The following is a 15,386-nucleotide window of genomic DNA, read 5'->3' on the forward strand; positions in this document are numbered from 1 at the left end:
TAAAGAGTGTCATGACAGGGATAAGAGATTGATCTGAGCAAATGGCTTGTTTTTAAAAGAATACAAGGTAGTAAGGAAGAGGATTGAATGACCATGTCTGTCATGCATCTCATTGTCAACTGATGTGGTAGTGATGGTCTGGAGGATATGTTTACTCAGTAGGAAGTAGTGATAGGTGCATGAGAATGAAAATGCCAGGACACATGCTTCCTCTTTGCCCATTGCTAACAACTGTGAATATCAACTGTGGGGAATGTGCTTGGCTCTGTTTTTGAGTCTGGAAAGTTTGACGGAAGGGGCAATCTCCACTGGAGAATATTTTCAAGGACTTAGTGACATCAGGGTAGATGTTTTAGGTGGAAATAGGTGGAGTATAAGAAGTAGAAATTAAGAATATAAGGGAGTTTTTCCATAATCAAATATTGATATTACTATTAAAGCTGTATCTCTGTTTTATTTATTTAGTAGGTGCTTGCCCTAGGGTATGCAGTGTCTGTCTTTCTCTTACTGCAGTCTACCACTAGGATTTACAATATACATCTTTAAGTTATCACTATCTACTTTCAAGTAACATTATAAGACTTCACATATACTTTGAAAACTTTATGACAGTGAACTTCCTTTTCCCCTTCCCATCTTTTCCCAGGTTATCTTGCATTTTACTTTTAAATATGTTAAAACTTCCTAAAAATATATGATTGTTATTTTTGCTGTAGTCAGTAATCTTTTTAAGATTGTTGAAATACAGTTAACATGCTATAACTTTTAATGTGCATTCAGTGATTTATAGTGTATTTACAGAATTGTGCAACCATCACCACCATCTACTTCCTTCTATATTTTTATCACTTCAAAAAATATTCCTGCTCTCATTAGTAGTCACTCCTTATGTCCCCAGCCCTATGCAACCATTAAATCTCCTTTCTGTCTATGGATTTGCCTATTCTGGGCATTTCATATAAATGAAGTCATATAGTATGTGACATTTTTGTCTGGCTTCTTTCACTTAGAATGTTTTCCAAGTCCATTCATGTTGTAGTGTGCATCAGTACCTCATTCCTCTTTATTGCTGAATAATAATCCATCGTATGGATGTACTGAGTTTTGTATATTCATCCATCAGTGACACTTGGGTTGTTTCCACTCTTTAGCTCTCATGAATAACACTACTATAAATACTTTGTACAAGTTTGTGTGTGAACCAGTGTGTTCATTTCTCTCGTATGTATCCCTTGCAGTGATATTGCTAGGTTTTATGGTTACTGTATCTTGAGGACCTGCCAAACTCTTCCACAGCAGCTATATCATTTTACATTTCTGTCAACAATGTATGTGTTATAATTTTCTCCACATGCTCACTGATGCTTACTTTTCTTTATTGGAAAAAAATACTTTCTTTTAGATTATAGCTATCTTAGATGGTATGGAGTGGAATCTCATGGCTGCTTTTGCTGTTTTCAATTTGCATTTGTCTAAGAAAAAAACTATTGAGCACCTATTGGCCAATACTACAGTCTTCGGAAGAATGTCTATTCCAGTCCTTTTACCATTTTGTAATTGGATTGTCTTTCTGTTGTTTATTGTTGGAGTTCTTTATATATTTGAAATAGTAGACTCTTATCTGGTATATAATTTGCAAATATTTTCTTTCATTCTATGGGTTGTCTTTTCATTTTCTTGATGGAATCCTTTGAAGTGCAGACATTTTTAAATTTTGATGAATTCCAGTTCATCTGTTTTTTCTTTGTTTATGCTTTAGGCGTCATATTTAATAAATGGATGCTTAATCCAAAGTCATGAAGATTTATACTTGTCTTTTTCCTAAGAGTTTTATAGATTCAGCTTATATATAGTACTGTGATCCGTTTTGAGTTAATCCGGATGCTTAACTTCAAGGACCCAATATTTATACTTGTCTTTTTCCTAAGAGTTTTGTAGATGTAGCTTTTATATATGGGGCTGTGATCCACTTTAAGTCTCCATGGAACTACTGATTTGCTTTCTGTCAGTAGAGAATTGTAATTTTTAGAATTTCTTATAAATTAAACTATACAGTTTGGTATCTGTTCATTTGAATTCTTTTACCTAGGAATCTGAAATTTGTCTATGCTGTTTCATGTGTTCACGTTTTGTTCCTTCTTTGCTATAATCTGATATTTCACAATTTTAAATTTACCTGTTGAAAAACGCTTGAGTAATATGCTGTATGTGGTGATATATTTTAATTTTTCAAAAATTTTTTCTTTTCTAAATATCTAGGGATAGATCAGTTGCATTGTTTGAAAGTGTATACTTAATTTTTAGAAAATAGTGTATGAGTTTTCCAGGGAGGCTGAACCATTTACATCCCCACCAGCAATTGTATGGGAGTTCTAGTTGGTTCACATCCCTTCCAAGACTTGATCTTGTTAGACTCTTTTTAACATTAGCCACTTTGGTAGGTATTTAATGGTATTTCATTGTGCCTTTATTTATATTTTCTTATATTTAGTGATGTTGAGAATCTTTTCATGATGCATTGATTAGTCATCTTTCCTCTAAACTGTTTAAATCTTCAGCCTGTTTTTGTTTTTTTATTAAAGTGTAAAAATTCTGGTACCAGTCTTCTGTCAGAAGATGGTTATTTATTATTATTTATTTTCTCTTGATGTGTGGCTTGCCTTTTTCTTTTCTTAATACCTTTTAAAAAACAAACATTTGATTTTGATAATGTCCATTTTACCTGTTTTCTCTTCAGTTATACTTCCTGATTTTTTGTGTGATCTGTTTAAGAAATCTTTGCCTAACCTAATGTCAAAGATTTTTCCTGTATTATTCTTAAAGTTTAATGGTTTTAGCTATTATATTTAGGTCTGTGATCTGTCACTGGTGTATGACCCACAGGTTCTGTGATTCCCTGGGAGGATTCATAAGACTCAAGATATATCATAGCTCTGATTTAGTATAGTCAAAGACACAGCAAAATCAGGCCCTGAAACACTTGCATGGGGAGAAGTCCAGAGGAAATTAGATGCAAGCTTCTAAGATCCTTTCCAACTGATTTTCCCAGTGACAATTCCTCCAGCATCAGTTGTGACAAAAAACGTCAAGTATTGTCCACTAGGAAGCCTCATTAGTGACTCAGTGCCCAAGTCTTTCACTGGGGGCTGTTCATGTAGGCATTAACTGCCTAGCAAGTACCAAAATTCCTGACTCCCTGAAAGAAAGCAAATGTTAGAGCATAAACCATATGGTTGGTATGTAAACCATACTTCTCAGTTAGGGAATGTGGGAATACCCCTGAGATTCAAGTTCCCAGATGCCATTAGGTCCAACTTTCTAAGCAGACTTTCTAAGGATAGCAGTCTCTGGCCTGCTCTATTAACTCTTCACTGTTCAAAGAGTTTTTAAATTAGAGTTTGCGTGTGATATGAAGTAAGGTTTGAGATTTCGAGATACATTTTCCCCCCAGATGTTTAGTTGTACTAGTATCGTTTTTTAAATTAACATCTAATATATTATTCGCCCCTGGGGTATAGGTCTGTGAATCATCAGGCTTACACATTTCACAGCACTCACCATAGCACATACCCTCCCCAATATCCATAACCCAGTCACCCTATCCCTAACAACCCCTGCCCACCGCAACCTCAGTTTGTTTCGTGAGATTAAGAGTCTCTTATGGTTTGTCTCCTTCCTGATCCCATCTTATTTCCTTTTTTTAAAAAGAAAGCTATATCTTTTCTGCCTTGAATTATCTTTCCATGTCTTGTGAAAGATTCTTGATCTTATGGGTGCAAGTATATTTCTGGACTCTGTTCTGTTCCATTTATCTGTTTGCCATACTACACTGCCCAATTTACTATAGTCTTGAAGTCAGGTAGTATAAGCACTCCAGTCTTGTTCCGTTTTTAACCTTATTTTGGCTAATCTGGGTCCTTTGTCTTTTTATATAAGTGTTAAAATTAGCGTGTCAGTTTCTTCAAAAGCCTGTTAGAATTGATCTTGTTTGCATTGAATTTATAGGTCAGTTGGGAAGAATTGCCATCTTTACTGTATAAAGTCTTCAAATCCTTGAATGTGTCTTCTATAATTACCTTTTGCAGTGTCTTGTAGTTTTTGGTATACAAGTTTTGCACGTACTTTAAATTTAGCTTTTAGTAGTTTTAAATGCTGTTTTTTTTTTTTTTTAAAAGATTTTATTTGAGATAGAGAGAGCATGAGCACAAACAGGGGAAGCAGCAGAGAGGGAGAAGCAGGCTCCTCACAGAGCAGGGAGCCCGAGGCCAGGCTCCATCCCAGGACCCTGGGAGCGTGACCTGAACTGAAGGCAAACACCTAAAAGACTGAGCCACCCAGATGCCCCTTGAATGTTATTTTAAACAACATAGCCTTTTAAATTTCATTTCCAATTGGTTATCGCTAGCATACAGAATTGGTTTTTGTATATTGATCTTATATCCTTGTTAAATTCACTTACTAGTTCTGATAGCTATTTTATAGATTTCTTTGACTTTGTTACATAAATGATCATATCATGTGCAAATATAATTTTACTTACTTTCTTTTTTTTTTAAAGATTTTATTTATTTATTTGACAGAGAGAGACACAGTGAGAGAGGGAACACAAGCACAGGGAATGGGAGAGGGAGAAGCAGGCTTCCTGCTGAGCAGGGAGCAGGATACGGGGCTCGATCCCTGAACCCTGGGATCATGAACTGAGCTGATGGCAGACACTTAACACCTGAGTCACCCAGGCACCCCTAATTTTAGTTTCTATTCTTTTTTTCTTGTCATATTATACTGAGTACAGTTTACATTACAATGTTGAATGGAAGTGATTAGGATGGTTATCCTTGCCTTATTTCTCATTTGGAAAGCACTGAGCCTTTTCCCATTGATTATGGTATCAGCCATAGATTGATTTCTTTCTTTCTTTCTTTCTTTCTTTCCTTCTTTCTTTCTTTCTTTCTTTTTTTACAAGCTGTCTGTAATCATGTTAAAGAGTTCTTTCTATCCCTAGTTTGCTGGAAGTTTTTATAGTGAATGAGTTTTGAATTTTTTTCAAGTGCTTTTTCTGTAACTGTTGAAATTATCATATTATTTTTTTCTATTTTTTTGGATAAAGTCAATGACTGGTATTAATTTTTACTTATTAAACCTTTTTATTCATGGTGTATTAAACTTTTGTCTATATTGTTAGACTTGATTTGCTAACTAACTTTTTGTTAAGGGATTTCACAACTATTGTGTGAATTGAAGGATTATTGTGTTATTGAAGGATTTTTTTTTTCTTTTTACTTTCAGTGGCTTTTTGTTTTTTTTGATATTAGGATAATCAGGTTAATACTAGCTTTATAAAATGAATTGGGATATGTTTCCCTTTGTTGTCTTAAAGAATATGTGTGGAGTTATTTCATCTTATATGGTATTATTTTATCCTTACTGTGAAGTTATGTGGGCTTTGAGTTTGTTTTATGGGAAGGTTTTAAATTATGAATTTAAGTTGCTTATTGGGCATAGACTTCTTTGGGAAATAGTTAACTCACCAGGCATGGGTTGCTCAAAGCTTGTATAGTCACAAGAAAGGTCTGTTTTCGGGACAGTCCCTTGTCTGTCTTGGGCAGACTAAGCTGTTGGACTGTTCTGTGTGACAAAAGTATTTTATGTATCTGTTGTCTTGAGCCATGGTGTACCAGTTTGTCCAGATAGTGCATACTAAAATTGTAATTTATGGTAAACACCTGCTTTTTCTTTTCCTGTTCTGGAGCTTCAGTTACTGATCTCATACGTAGTGATGACAGTGTGTGTAGTTGTACAGTTACCTATGTGACTGAACCTTAATAAATGCTCTGGACTGTCTTTCTCGGTCAAGTTTCCCCAGTTGGAAGTACTTCGTATACGTCATCACACTGTTGTTCAAGGAATTAAGCAGATCTTATGGTGATTCCACTGGTGGTAGGACTCTTGGAAGCTTGTGCCTGGTTTCCTTTGACTTCACCCATGTAACTTCTCCTTTTACTAACTTAACTATGTATCCTTCTGCTGTAATGAGCCATAATCCTCAGTATAACAAGTTTTTGAGTCCTGTAAATCCTTCTGGCCAATCATCCATCCTGAAGATGCTCTTGGTGGACACCCAGCAGGAGGGTATTAAGATTTTCTATTTCTTCTGGGATCTGGGTTGGTAATTTGTCTTTCAAGAAATCTATTCACTTCATCCAGGTAGTCAGTTTATTAACCTAAAGTTGTTTATAATATTCCCTTAGTATTTTTTTTTTAAGATTTTATTTATTTATTTGACAGAGAAATCACAAGTAGGCAGAGAAGCAGGCAGAGAGAGAAGGGGAAGCAAGCTTCCTGCTGAGCAGAGAGCCCGATGTGGACTCAATCCCATGACCTGAGCTGAAGGCAGAGGCTTAACCCACTGAGCCACCCAGGTGGCCCTCCCTTAGTACTTTTTGGTGTCTGCCTTCTGCAGTGATATTTTCTCTTTCATTCCTGATATTGGTAGTTGTTGTCTTTGCTCTATTTCTCTTGATCAATTTAGAGCCTTATCGGTTTTATTGACCTTTGGAAAAATAGCTTTTGGGTTTATGAGTTTACTTTTTTCTGTTTTCTATGTCATGGATTTTTTTTTTTTTATTATTGAGTTTGTATTTATCTTTGATATTTCAGGCTTATACATAATTTTGGGTTTGTCCTTTTTTTGATATCTTGAGTTGGGGACTCAGATCAAATCTTTTTGTTATTATAAACCTTTAACACTATGTATTTTATTCTAAACATTACTTTGGTTGCATTTTCCAAATTTAATTTTATATATTTTCATTGTTGTTTAGTTAATATTTTTTATTTACTTAATGATTTCTATTTTGACTCATGGATTATTTAAAAGTATGTTGTTTAATTTCCTCATATTCGGGGTGAGAGGGTTATCTTAATGATCTTAATGTTGATTGCTTTGTAACATAATTCCGTTTTAGTCTTAAAACATACCTAGTATTATTTCATTCTTAAACTCTATGAAAACTTGGGGCACCTGGGTGGCTCATCAGATTAAGCCTCTGCCTTTGGTTCAGGTCATGATCTCAGGGTCTTGGGATTGAGCCCCACATTGGGTTCTCTGCTCAGTGGGGATGCTCAATGGGGAGTCTGCTTTTCCCCCTCTCTCTGCCTGCCTCTGCCTACTTGTGATCTCTGTCTCTGTCAAATAAATAAAATCTTAAAAAAAAAACCCTCTATGAAAACTTGTTTATAGATCACCAAAGTTTATTATAGTGTGCATACCATGTTCAATTAAAGAGAATGTGTATTATGCTATTGTTGTATATATATTCTATAAGCGTTATTTAAATAAATGTGGTTGATGGTGTTGTTTATTTATATTTTTAAAATTGTTTTTACTGACTTCTTCTCTAGTTGTTCCACTGATTGCTAGGAGAGGAATTTTGAATCTCCCAATCATGATTCTGAAATTGTTCATTTCTCCCTTTAATTTAGTCATTTCCTAGCATATATTTTAAAGTACTCCCATCAGGCAGCATTCCTTTTTTGTCTTCCTGATGAATTGACCTTGTTATCCTAAAATAAGTCCTTCTTTATCTCTGGTAATATTTTTTTGTCTTAAAGTCTATTTGATCTGTTATTACTATTGCCACTCCAGCCTGTTCATCTCTTTGTATAGTATATATATTTTTTTCATCTATTTGCTCTCAGCCTCTCTGTGTCTTTGTATCTAATGTGCATCTCTTATTGACAACATGTAGCTCCATCTTTTCTTTATCCATTATGTTAAAGTGTGCCTTTGAATTGGATTGTTTATTCTTTTAACACTTAATGTCATTATTGATGTGTACGGATTTGAGTGTACTGTTACACTGTTTCTTTTCTATGTGCTCCTTTTGTTTTTCTTTTCCTTTCCTCCTATTGTTTTGGAGGAAATCCTGTTTTAAATGTTCTTGTTTTTATTTTTCATTTATTTATTTTTAAAGATTTTATTTATTTATTTGACAGAGAGAGACACATACGTCAAGAGAGGGAACACAATCATGGGAAGTGGGAGAGGAAGAAGCAGGCTTCCCACTGAGCAGGGAGCCCAACATGGGGGCTTGATCCGAGGACACTGGGATCATGACCTGAGCCGAAGGCAGATACTTAATGACTGAGCCACCCAGGCGCCCCACTTGTTCTTATTTTTAATATGTTTATCTCTGAATTATTTTTACCATTGACTGTATTCATTCTTAACTTTTTGTAGTTTCATTTAATACTGCATCCGTTCACTTAAAATACAGAAATCTTGCAACTATATACCTCTACATTCCTCTTACCTTTTAGGGTTTAGTTACTATGTGTGTCAATTTAAAAACATCATAAGACAATGCAACTTTTGCTTTATATACTCATGATTTTTAAAGTGTTTTTTTTTTTTTTTAATTTATTTTACAGACAGAGATCACAAGTAGGCAGAGAGGCAGGCAGAGAGAGGAGGAAGCAGGCTCCCTGCCGAGCAGAGAGCCCGATGTGGGGCTCGATCCCAGGACCTGGGATCATGACCTGAGCCGAAGGCAGAGGCTTTAACCCACTGAGCCACCCAGGCGCCCCTATACTCATGATTTTTAAAGAAATTCAGAGGAAAAAAAAAAAAGTGATTATCACTTACTCAGATATTTACCATTCCCGTTTTTCTTTGTATTGTTAAGATCCAAATTTCTAACTATCATTTTCTTCCTGCCTTAGGAAGTACCATTAGTTTTTGCTGTGGTATAGATCTGCTGGTAATGAAATCTCTTGATTGAAAGTATTTCCATTTTGGGACGCCTGGGTGGCTCAGTTGGTTGGACGACTGCCTTCGGCTCAGGTCATGATCCCGGGGTCCCGGGATCGAGTCCCACATCGGGCTCCCAGCTCCATGGGGAGTCTGCTTCTCCCTCTGACCTTCTCCTCGCTCATGTTCTCTCTCACTGTCTCTTTCTCAAATAAATAAATAAAATCTTTAAAAAAAAAAAAAAAAGAAAGTATTTCCATTTTATCTGTTTCTAAAAGATTGTTTCATTGGTCATAGAATTATGGGTTTTATAATTGTTGTTGTTGTTGTTTTTCTTTTAGCATTCTAAAGATGTTTTAAAATCCTCTATAATTCCTTATATAATGTCACTATTAACTGAAAAATTGATACCACTTAGATAATTTGTCATTTTTCTCTCGAGCTTTCATGTTTTACTCTTTATCTTTGACTTTCAGTTGTCTTGCTTTGAGCTTTTTTATGTTCATTTAGCTTGGTGTCTGTTGAGTATCTTAGATCTGTGAATTTCTGTCTTTGACCAAACTAGTGGAAATTTTGGCTGTCATTTGTCTTTTCTTTTGCTTTCTTATCTTTTGTTTTATTCTCTTTCTTTTCTTTATTTTAGTGTTGGGCGTGCAGTATAATAATTCGACACTTCCAAACATTGCCCTGTGCTCATCACAAGTGTACTCATTCATCCCCATCACCTATTTAACTCATCCCCCTACCCACCTGCCTTGTGGTAACAATCATTTTATTCTCTATTGTTAAGAGTGTATTTCTTGTTTTGTGTCTCTCTCTTTCCCTTTGTTTGTTTTGTTTCTTAAATTCCACATGAGTGAAATCATAGGATATTTGTCTTTCTCTGACTTATTTCACTTAGTATCCTGTTCTCTGGCTCCATCCATGTCATTGCAAATGGCAAGATTTCATTCTTTTTTATGGCTGAGTAATATTCCACATATTTGTATGTATAGGTGTGTGCACGCACACACACATACACACACACCCCCCGCCTCTTCTTTAACCATTTGTCACTCAATGGATACTTGGGCTGCTTCTATATCTTGTCTATTGTAATTAATGCTACTGTAAACATCAGCGTGGCCATTATATCTTTATATAATCTTTTGCTCCATTCTCTTCTTCTGGTATTGAAATTATATGTGTGTTGTATTTTTTATATTCTCTAACAGTATATGAAGCTTTGTTGGTTTTCTTACATCTTTTTTGTTTTCTTCACATTGGATTTTTATTCATCTTTTTTCCAGTTCACTCTCATTCTTCTGCCATCTTCATTTGATTGTACATTCAGTGAACATTTTTTCATTTTAGAATTTCCATTTCTTTCTTATTTTTTCTATTTTTTGTGAGATTTGCTTTATTCTTCATTAATTGAGAACACAACATTTTCTTTTACCTAATTAAGAATAAGTATAATAGCAGCTCTAAAGTCATTGTCTGCTGGTTCTAATGTCTTGTTTTTCTTAAGCTTGCCTTTGGTTGATTTTCTTGTGTTTTCTTGTGTCTATGTATATGTACACAGTATTCTGGTATTCCATTTCCTTAGTTGTTCTTATGTTGGGTAATTTTGAGTTCTGTTCTTGTCATTACATTAAATTCTGGAGATTCTGTATTATTTTATTTTTCCTCCACAGGTGGTATTTTTGAAGGTGGTTATCCTGACTGGGTTCAGATTGGAAATTCTATTTCTTAAGTAGCAGCTTCAATCTCATTTTGTATTTTTTGTCTTTTGCTGAGCTGCTTTGAGTCTATTCTCTGCTTGTGTGGTTCAGGATTTAGTCAGAGATGTGGGTGGAGGAGATTGAGGATTGTTTGAGGAGCCCATCTCCACCTCTCTCCCTGCCGGGATTCCCCTACTTTCTTCAGTGGCCATAATTTTCCTAAGTTCTATTTTTTTTTTTTTTTTGGTTCCTTTTGCTAGAGAAACTGGTTTGTCCGTCAGTACCTCTACTTGGACTTCATCCACTATTCACTTGGCCTTGCCAGAAAGCCATGGGAGTGGGAAATTTACTTTACATGGCTCTCTTTTTTGTCATCTTTGAGCATATACTCCTAACCAGTATATAGTTATATACTGTCTACTGCTGTTTCACCACCAGGGCTCACAGTGTTTTTGTAACATGTCTAGTTTTTTTTAGTTTTCTGTGGGAAATTGTTCTGGTACAATTTTATTCCAAAATTACCAGAAGTTCAGTCATCTCTTAAAGAGATTTAAAAATGAGCTGCCCGCTCCCCAAAGTCTTTCATGTGTTCTCTCATGTTTACCATTTGTGGCCCTCTTCATTCCTTTGTATACGCCCAAATATTATATTTGGTATTATTTTCCTTAGGATAGAGGATATTTGTTGTTTTGTTGGTAATGAATTCTTACAGCTTTTGTTTTTAAAAAGTCTTTATTTTGCCTATAATTTGAAAATATTTAGTAAAACTTACAGTTGTACATTTATAGCCTTTTTTGTTTAGGATTTAAAAAATATTTCATTGTTTTCTGTCTTGCAAGTTTCCTGTCATTCCTGTCATTGTTAATCTCTGTTTCATTGTGTGTAATATGTCTTTCTCGTCTCTTGTTGGTTTTAAGATTTTTCTCTCCAGCACTGGATCTAAACTTGATTGTGATATGCCTTGACTTTTTTTTTTTTTTTTTTTTTTCATGTTTATCCTCCAAGTCTGTGGAGCATCTTCTATTTTGTGGACTTAAGGTTTTCTTAAAATTTGGAAAAATTTCACCCATTAAATTTTCAAATATATATTTTCTCTCTTGTCTCTCCCTCTGGCACTTCTAGTACACATATAGACTAATTGATGTTGTCCTACAGGTGCCTGTTACTGTGTTTGTTTTTTTTCCCAAGTCTTTTCTCTCTCTGCTTCATTTTGATAGTTTCTCTTGCTGTATATTCAAGTTAACTGACTTTTCCTTTTGCTGTGTCTAACTCGTTAATCTCTTCCACTGTATTTATTGTATCAACTTTTATATTTTTCATCTCTAGATGTCTCATTGGGTCAGTTTCACGTCTTGGAATTCTCTCCACAACATAGTCATATTTTTGTCTACCTTCTTGGGCATATGGAGCATATTTAAAAGTCATCGTAAAGTCCTGCTGCCCTTTTTTTTTTTTTTTTAACAATGTAAACTGTTCCCAAAGTGGGGCTCAAACTCATGACTCTGAAATCAAGAGTCACATGTTCTACTGAACAGGTGCCCCTTTGCTATTTCTATCATTTCTGTCATTTTGAGTCTTTTTCTATAGATTGATTTTTCTCATGGTTATGATTCATATTTTCCTAATTTTTAAATATCCTTAGTAAATTTTAATTACATGCTATAAAATATAAAGTTTATGTTGTCATTTGTTGGATCTTGTTGTATTCCTTTAAATTGTGTTGATTTTCTTGTGGTATACAGTTAAGTTATATGGAATCATTTGATTTTGCAAAGCATACATTTAAGCTTAATTAGGGAATACAGAAATATTTTTAGTCTAGATTAATTTAACCCCACTCCTAAAGTGATGTTCTTCTTAGGATTCTGCTTAAAAACCCATGTATTTATTTATCAGACATTCTGTGTCTGCCTGATAGGAACATGAATTATTCCTAACTCTTTGTGATCTTTGAGATCTGTTCTGCCTGTCTTTTTCTGGTGTTTGTTTTTGTTTTTGGTGTTATGTGTTCTTTTGTTGTTATTTTTTTGGTTTTTGGTGTTTTGGTTTTTTTTGATCTGGACTCAGGTAGTTTCATCTCTTTTGTGCATGTCAGTCAGTGCTTAGTCTAAGATTCGGTGGTTGTCCTCTGCAGTGTGTGTGCTGTCTCCTTCTCACTATCTCGGTGAAGTTTCCTCCTGTTTGTTTTTCTGCTCTGCAAATTCTAGCAGTCTTGGCCTTCAAACTTTGATCTCTCTTTCCTCAGCACAGTGAGTCTTCAGGATTCTATTTGAGTTGCCCCTGGTGTGCTGGTGGATATATAGCCCTCTCCAGTAGCACTCACTTTGACTTTTCCCTCTGAGGACTCACAGTACTTGGCTGCTTGTTGTCCAACATATGAAAACTGTTTTTCCCCCGATCTTCTATTTGGTTAAGGTAGGAGGGTAAACCAGGTCTCTTGGTTATTATTCAATTACAGCTTCATATGAAAATCTGTTGATCAAATGACACACTAGTCTCAGTTTCCCCTACTTTGTATGTGGAATTGTCAATTTATAACCTGTGACATACTTGAAAATTCACATCATTTTTCCTAGCCTCTGCATCAGACTTCTATAACAGTGTCTTACAGTGCTTTATGGCCAGAATATACTGAATGAGCCATATGTCTTTAGCAATTTTATAGTCCATGCTTAAGTATTTTTAGTTTTAGAAACAAAGCATTTTTTTTTTAAATGAAGAGATTGGGTAGATACAGAAAAAAATAAGAGTGAATAAAATAATCTTGAGAATGATGGTAGAATTTTTTAAGTAGAACAATAAGATTAGTGAGGTCCTACTTCAGTTGTTATATAATACAAATATAAGATTGATGTGAAGTAGACTCTTAGCTATTATTTTAATACTATGACAGTGTATTGGGTGTTACTATGTCTCTAATATGAGGTATATTAGTTTAAATAGTTTTTCCTAATATAAGGTAAGTTAAGTTAAATAATCTTTAATTTATGTATTCAAAATCTGGAAGAGGGGTGCCTGGGTGGCTTAGTGGGTTAAGGTCATGGTCTCAGGGTCCTGGGATCGAGCCCCGTGTTGGACTCTCTGCAGAGCAGGGAGCCTGCTTCTGCCTTTCTCTCTGCCTGCCTCTATGCCTACTTGTGATCTCTCTCTCTCTGTCAAATAAATAAATAAAATCTTTAAAAAAAAAATCTGGAAGAGTAAAAGTAGGAGTATATTTTATACAATTTCTAAAGCCCACATTTCCATATATAAAAAGAAACATTTTCCCATCGCCATTTTAACTTTATTAGAATAATTTATATTATAAAATTTTGAAGATAAGTACTTTAAACCCATTTTTAGATACTTTTTAAAGTATACTTAATTTTTTTATGAGATAATGCGTACATTGTATATTTTGGATAAGTGAATTTTGCTACCAAATGATTTGTTATCATAAACTCGGTTTGACTAACTTGGGAAAATTAAAATCAAAACACTTAATTCATTTAATATTGGACTTAAATAGGGTCTCTATTCCTAGGAACAATGATTGCTAATATTTAAAAGATGTTGTGTGTGCTTACATATACCCTCATTTTACCCTCACAGATAACGCTGTGAGGTTGATGTCATTTCCCAAATTTTATATATAAAAGGGCGAGATAGCAGACAGGTTAAATTATCTGACCAAGGTCACACAGCTACTCTGTTTCAGAGTCAGAATCCAAAGCCAGGTAGCTTGACTTCAGAATCCATCTTAGACCGTTACCCTTTTAGAGCTGTCCTTCCTATTTGGTGCTTCCTTCCTCCTCTTCTGCCTTAATGACTTTGGCCCCAAATCAATATCTGGTATTAGCTATTCTTTGGGAGGTATCTGGCATTGGTATAATTTTTTTTCTGTTTTAGAGATTGGTAGAAATGAGCAAGTCCTTAGTAATTGGCAGTAAATTAGCTAGTTTCCCTTGGATTTATAGTCTTTTTATAAAAACAGAAAATTCTGTGTTATTTATTGTTCATCCAAAGCTGTTTGTACTATTCAGGAGTTATAATAGTAGAACTTCCCTGTTTGTTCATCTTTTCCCTTTACACTCAGATTCTCTTATACTGCCTAATGTTCTGCAACAAAAATGTCACTATAAACATAATTAGTGGTCTATTTGTTGGATTTCTTTTGTTCTCAAAATACCTTGTTTTTTGAAATTATACTTAATTCTCTGATGTTGTGAGAAAACTGACATAAGCTTCTTAAAATTTATGTTTAGAGAATTGATTGATGTTTCATTGCTATCAGCTGCAAAATTTCATTTTTATTAGTACATGCTGCCTTAGACACACAGTTAAGCTGTACGTCATCTTCCATTTGATGTCAAATGATACCAAAAGTTACCTAGTAAGCAATCAGTGGTTATAGTACAAAAATAATCAAAGGTTTAGTCAATAACTCATGAAGTTTGATGTACTAGTATTGATAAACTAATTAAACAGATCTGCCTGTGTTCTTCCAGCCTACTGGGGCTCTGCTATGATTAGCTTTACAGCAAGGAGTGTTGTAACATTGAATGAAGGTAACTGATCAGAGAATGGTGTAGTCACGGAGCTTTAAGTACTCCCATTTCTGGTCACAGAATGGTTTCAGGGAAACTAGGCTTTCTCTGCACACCTGCAGCCAGTCAGTGCATAGGCCTCTTGTGGTCAATATTGATTGATTCTTATAACAGAACTAGAACAAATTTGGTGTTTTGCAACCTTCTGTGATTTAATATTGTTATGCTTTTTGCTATAACAGTCACAAAAATCCTTCTCCAATAGTGAGTAATTACAGCAATGCCTGCTAGCTCAGCTGTAGATCTGAATGTTTCAGTGTTGCCAATATAAACCCCTGGATATATTCTGGAGTTCATAATTCAGCCTTAAAAGTTGGCTGTACAGTTACTTGATAAATAAAGGTGTTG

General features: G+C 34.8%; 1 protein-coding gene across 3 annotated transcripts in view; it reads left to right on the forward strand.

Moving 5' to 3' along the window:
• The window catches only part of AP3B1 (adaptor related protein complex 3 subunit beta 1), a 277,679-nt gene that overhangs the window by 50,363 nt on the left and 211,930 nt on the right, over positions 1-15,386 (forward strand). The gene's annotated exons all lie outside the window — the stretch shown is intronic.

Source organism: Lontra canadensis, unplaced genomic scaffold (assembly GCF_010015895.1).
Source record: "Lontra canadensis isolate GAN:19392208 unplaced genomic scaffold, GSC_riverotter_1.0 scaffold4, whole genome shotgun sequence".
In the NCBI taxonomy this organism is placed as follows: domain Eukaryota; kingdom Metazoa; phylum Chordata; class Mammalia; order Carnivora; family Mustelidae; genus Lontra; species Lontra canadensis.